This window comes from Cynara cardunculus (assembly GCF_001531365.2).
Source record: "Cynara cardunculus var. scolymus isolate 2C chromosome LG 3, CcrdV1, whole genome shotgun sequence".
Lineage (NCBI taxonomy): Eukaryota > Viridiplantae > Streptophyta > Magnoliopsida > Asterales > Asteraceae > Cynara > Cynara cardunculus.
Genome location: NC_037530.1, coordinates 8,253,122 through 8,260,324, shown reverse-complemented (window position 1 = coordinate 8,260,324; position 7,203 = coordinate 8,253,122).

The window sequence follows — 7,203 nt, the reverse complement described above, 5'->3', positions numbered from 1 at the left end:
AATTTTAATAGTTATATAATTATGATACAATTTAATTTATATTTATATGCAATACAAAATTTTATTGATATTACCTAATTTGAACCTCATTCTCGCTTTTGGTCATTTTTATAGTACAATATTCTCCATTTTTCTTGCTTAATTCACGTTCTACATTTATATGTTGTTGCTATATAGTGTAAATTTGATAGCAACAAAAGAATTGAATTAAATTATACATATAAACTTCTTAAACTAAGCAATATATAATTATATAAATATGTATATGTTTGTATGTATGTATGTATGCATGCATATATATATGGTTGGGTTACGATGAGAATAAGAGTTAAGATGAGAAGCGTAAGAAGGGATCTCCACTCTTAAATGCACATTAGGATGAGATGCACCGAGAAGAGATGCATCAGATCAATCAATGTATCAAGCGCGATTCATGAGTGAGTTTGAGATTAAAGGTGATCAATGGTCCAGATCCCTTGTTGCACTTCTCACACGATCATTCGCCTATATATATGTATATTGTTTGAGTAAGGGCAACATATAGGAGCGTTAGTATGTATACATATTTTCATCTTTTACAAACACAATTTGTTCATTTGTTGTATGTACTTGTTTATCAATAATTCAATATTACTTATTTATTATATATTTAAGATTAAATCGAGCGATAGACAATGCTTCTAAGTACCAAAATCCATACACATATTTATTTGAAATAATGATGACAACCCGTGAACGCAACCCAGCCCACAAGGGTTGGATTGGGTTACTCTTTGTAACGGATTGGGTTTGGGCTAAGATTTTTTCTGACCGCCATCCTAACCCATGCAACAAACTCGTGTTGCATGACACCACACCATTCCAACTCGGTAGTCCTACTGAGAGATCTTAAACAACATTTACATGTGACCAATTGTTATATTCGATCCAAACAATATCGATATCAACTAAATATGCATACAAGGAAATCCTTCTCATATGGGTATGAAAGCTCATGTATATTTAACAAACTGGGTGAATTATCAAACTTTCACATTGTCTGGTACAATAATGATATGCTCATGAAGATTTCAATAACAATGTCTATGTAAGTTATGACCTCCGTGATAAAGGTTAAATCCTACATCCTAAGCCATCTCAACCGTTCATCCAACCCTCGGGTTAGATCCTGAACCTGCCGAGGTAAAACAAAACAAACCTCGGCTGAGCAAAATTTGCCCAGTAAACGAATAATAACACTATAAATACAAGATAAAATAGTAAATGCAAGAAAACGTTATGATAAAAGTAGAAATAGATTTAATGTAAATATCTAAAATTGAAGCTTATATAATTAAAAACTCAAGGTAAAAAGGTCATCCGTATCATTAGGATACGTTATTCCCGATGGATGATCAGTCCAATCAGGCATCATAAGGGAATGGAAGTGTCGACCACTACACCATCTCATTCCCCGGTAACCAGAAATATCTGATATTCCGCTCTTCGGTAACCATGGTACATGGTATTTGGTTCAAGGATGCATCCAACATTCTCTATTGACTTGGTCGTAACCCTTATGAGAATGCCATGAATATTTTAGCCATCATGGAGGATCTCAATACCCGTGCCCTGAGTATTGAGCCTAGTCAAAACTAAATTCAATAACCTTAAACTCAAATTCATTAATCCTATCAATAATTTAACATGGGATAACTAGAATAATAAAACCATGAAGCTTTCAAATTAATTTATCGGCAAGAATCATAAAAGACACCGTTAATGGATCGAAGTCTCAAGCACACAAAGTCTTTAAAACAAGACATCACATAACACAAAAGATTCTGGATAACATCTTGATAACCTCCACTTTTGTGGATGAATACCATGATCAAGATTTCATGGAATGGATAATCACTACAATTGATTATCCATGTATTAAAAGAAAGTAGATATTCATACCTTAGAAGTGTTTTAGAAATGATCACAAGAGACTTGAGACTTATGAACGGTTATCTCCTTCCGAGTTACCTACTCTTACTAGTTAATACCTTTAGACGATTTTCAGTAACAATTCTCATCAATTTCAAGTTCCTACAAGACCTTATAGTTAAAAATATCCTACGAACTTTCAATATACCAAATTTCTTGATTCGTCGATTCCCAATTATAGCTGGAAATCTGCAATCCCTTCTTCTTAGGTCTATAATTTGAAGATTGAACTTTCTTAGTTGGCTAGTCAGTATTATCAGATCTTTGTTTTCCCCATGGCAAAATTTGTGATTGAAACATCAAGTATGACTCTGTTTAATAATCTTCTTCTTTCTTGGTCTTTGTTTCTCTTTTCATTGTTTGACAAGCAACCTCACTTGCAATTTCATAGAGCACTATAGCCCTTTTATAACACGTAAAAAAAGTTGAGAGTTAAGCCACAAGGGTGGTGCCCGATTGGTTTGAGCTTGGGCTCGAAAGGTCAAAAGTGTCTGGAGGTCTCAGGTTCGAATCCAAGAAGGAATAAAAATCCCTTTGTCGCCATGGAGATTCAAATGTGGTGACTCTGGGCTACCCAAAAAGCGGGTGGTTGCCCTGGAATTAATCGGCTCGCATAGCGGGTTAATCAAAAACAAAGACAATTAGGCCTTATAATTGAGCTAGGGTTTCTTGAGAACTTGAGCGAAATAATAGTTGATAAACTTTTATATGATAATCTGCCAATTTAACAATTTATAGGAGAAATTTGACTATGAAGAACCGCTTGAAGATTTTTATGGTAGAAGAATGATTTTGTTTAAGTGAATTGTGTATGTCACTGTTAGAACTTAGATCAGGAATCGAATTTCGTTCGTACAATGATATGGAATTGAAACAAAATCCAAAAATTATATGTATGTATGTATGTATGTATGTATGTATGTATGTATGTATGCACGTATGTATGTATGTACATACGTATGTATGTATGTATGTATGTATGTATGTATGTATGTATGTATGTATGTATGTATGTATGTATGTATGTATGTATAATTACATATGAAATACAACAATCAGCTAAGTAAGAAATGATGACTGACTCGATTATCTTGATGAAAATCCAACGAAGAACGGATACGGGATTGAGGCCTGCGATGGCAGTGTCCTTAGACAAAAATTTGTCCGGTGTACGGTGAATTTGGACGTCTATCTAGAGGATACAACAATCCTTTCAAGATACGAACTTGAACCCGCCGAATCGATTAGTCTTCCATATGAATTTTGATAAGAACGAGAGAAGCAAAGAATCCAGGAAATTTTGTATATGTCTACCAAAAAAAAACCTAGACAATAAGGGTATTATATGTATGCCTTAATCGTTGGGTGTAATCAACTATAACTGTCGGACAAAGCCGTTGCCGCTCTTTGTTTCTTGTCACCAACCAAGACCTGCTCATGATATCAAGAGACCCCAACTAGATAGTTAGGCAATTTATCACTACCAAGGCCCTTTTGATATTTAATATGTCGTAGACCCAACTAGATGGTTAGGCAATTTAACACTAGTTGTAGCCTTGGTAATATAAGGCACTTGAATATTGAGATTTGGTCTATGTGGGACAAACCAAATACCCAACAGTTATTTTTTCATTTTAAGACATTTTGGTTGTTTTAATATATAAAACTTTAATATAATATATGATGTGAATTTTTATATTTTATTATCGAGACCGGTGTTACAAGGCCTCCAAAAAATTAGAACGACCCGGTAACAATTTGGTTAAGGTTTTGTGTCGTGTATTCGTTGTACGACCAAACTTAGTTTTTGAATCTAAAATAGACTTGCAAATCATTTTTTCCACCAATACTTGTTTTTGTCCAAAAGTCTAAGTCATATTCCCCCATCATCTTCATCTTCCATGCATCCATCAACATCAATCGCTTTCTAAGTCTAAACTAAAAAGTCCCAAAGCACTACCCTACAAAAGTACTAAAGAGACGTTTACCAAATGATTATTCGGTAAATGTTTACCAATAGAAGTCAATATAATAATTTATTTTGATGTGTAAGATTTTAGTATATCAAAACATATCGAATACAACAATTTACTGGGTAAGCGTTTACCTGAGTAGAAGTCGTCATTCTCACTTACTGGGTAAGACTCTCTATCTTTCTCATCGGTCTTATCCGGTAAGATTTTTGGCTCTTTTCATGTTGAATGAGGAAATTTATGCATTAAACACTTACCAAGTAAGTGTTTAATAAACGACCCCAAAATCATTGAACATTCATTTAAACCCAAAGCTCAAACCTACAAAACCCGTGAAAGTCAAGACATCTAACTCTCAATCCCAAAAATCTAAAACTTCTAAAATTTTAAACGAAAATTTAAATTTAAAAGAGAAATTAATTAAAATAGTCATTTTGACTGCATGGTTTCACCTTTTAACCATTTCTCTCATAAAATAACAAGAATAATCATTCACAATTAGCAAGTCCGTAAGTTGTGGAGGGGTCAAAGTGTAAAAATAAAAGAAGTTTTTGAACCAGATCCGTAATTATAAGAACCAAATATGTAAATTTGAAAAAACAGGGGACATATTTTTGGGATCTATTCCAAAATTTACATATTTGGTCTTTATAATTGTGAATCTGGTTCAAAAACTTCTTTTTTCACACTTTAACACCTTTGCAAATTATGGACCCGTCAATTGCGGACCTATAACTATTTTTGTTATTTTGTGTGATACATAAATAACAGATGAAATCCACCATAAAAAAATTGCTATTTTAATTAATTTTTCTAACTTAAAAACATAAATAAAATCAATTGATATGAATGTAAATTCAAGCCCACAATTTTTTGGTCAAATCTTTGATGATTAGGTAGGAAAGTTCAATGAATGAACTTCAAATTTCTAACTATTAATGAATATTTATTACAAGATTTTATAGAAGGGTAGTTTTTTTAAGTAAATAATATATTTTATATACGATAAAATGTAACAAATAAACTCACATATTCATCTCATCATTAGAAATAGTATAACGAAATCGAGTTCATAGGACGCTACCAATCCCTAATAAATCGTTTTGTAGAATTTAATTTATAGAACCAAAAAATAAAACGTCATATTTAAATACATTTTAACAAGTTTATAACAAGTTTTTTATGACACTTTTAATATAAAACGTTCTATGAGAAATTTTATAGGACACAATTTGAAAAGTGTCATAAAAACAAGTGCCCAGTATGAAAAGATGAGTTTATGGGACAATGGTGAAGGATTGTATGAGAAAAGAAGTTATAGTGAGAAGTATAAGAAGATATCTGAATTCTTGATCACTTTTAATCTAATGCACATCCATGAATTGCATTTTAGAAGAAAATTGACCTGATACATTTCATTGCATCTCGTTAGTATTCACATTCAATTAGGGATTTGGATCTCAAAAAAATCTAACATTCTTTATGGGTTTACAATGAGTTCTGTTTGGAGTTTAGATCCACCATTGGTGCTGAATTTAATACAAAGACCGTACAGGTTTTCCTCTTTCTCCCAAGCTTATTTGCATATCCATTCTTACAATCTGGTCTATGATGTTGAATAAATTCAATTTTGAGTGGTTATATTCTTAAAAAAAAAATATTAAACTTTTTTATTTTAAATGATTAAATTCTTAAACTATTTTTTTGAATTGAAAAATCATTAAACTTTTTTATTTTAAATGATTAAGTCACTGAACATTTTCTTAATAAATACACCATCACACTTTTAAAATTGGTTACATAAATCTTTTTAACCGCAAAAAAACTGCATGTAGTCGGCCAACAAAAGTTTGATGACATTAAAAATAATTTAAGGTCTTAATAATTTGAAATGAGAAAATTTAACGGTTTTTTTATTAAAAAAATGAAAGATTATACCATTAAAAATATGAGTTTTCTGTTTTTTTGGTATTAATTAAATTAGAGCGTGGAGAAGGAGGATTATATATATTAATAGTACCCCAAGTCACAAGACATGTTAAACGAGGTAGGTAGACAAAATTAGAGTCGTTGGGGTCGTCACACTATGAAGGTTCTTAAATAGACCATCATTTGCTTTTTAACAGGCCTCTTTAAGATTATTATTTTTAACAACAATGGTAAATAATCATACTTTTTATCCTTGTTGGCTATAACTCTATATTGTTAAAATCTTTTTATTTTTCTAGCTTTTATTTTTAGAAAAATACGAAATACCAATTGATTGATTGATTGATATATATATATAGGGGTTCATTCAAGAGAGAACTGATTAGTTTGTGGTAACCGTGAGATCCAATGTGAACAACTTATTTGAGATATTTAAGGATATTTTCTAAACAAAACAGTTCTCATTTGATTAGACTATATATATATATATATATATATATATATATATATTCAAATGTTGAGTTGAATTGGATAAGTTGTTTGGGATATACATAATTAGTTATTCAAGAGAAGAGAAGAGAAAAATAAACAAGGTATGATTATTGATTCTAAGGGGTCGTTTATCAAAAACTTACCCGACAGGTGTTTATCAGTAAAGTTTAACAATATTATTTACTTATCGGGTAAGATATTGGTCCATCAAAACAACATCATATACAATAATTTACCACATAAACGTTTACTGTGATAAGAGTCGTTGCCCTCACTTATCAGGTAAGACTTTTGTTCCTTCTTTTGCTCTTACTGGATAAGATTCTTAGTTTTTACCATATTCATTACGTGAGGTTGTGTAACTTGATAAATGTTTAACCATATAAACGTTTAATAAACAACCTCAATTTTTTGGTTTTAAAATCTTGAGTGTATATTAATATATTTTGAAAGACCTAAAATGGTAATTTCCAAATAGGAGGTTTGACAAATTCTATTTTGGAGGCGAGGCCGTCAAACTTTGTGTGCCAACGCCGTTTGACATCAGATGCGTGTCCATATAATATTACAGGATGTCTATTATTTTCTATATTTTTGGATAACTTTATAATTTAAGTATTTTTAATTTAAAATAAAATATTATTTATTGTCTTATTGGTATAATTTCAAATAAAGATAATGATGGATTATTAACACTTTTATTTATCAGTTATTATGTATTTATTAAAAAAGTACTAGAAGCGTACTCGCGCAATGCAGCGAGATACATCGTGATTTTAATATTTCATTTTATTCCTTATCTCAGTCGATGTTATAATATGGTTTTATGTGATTTTGA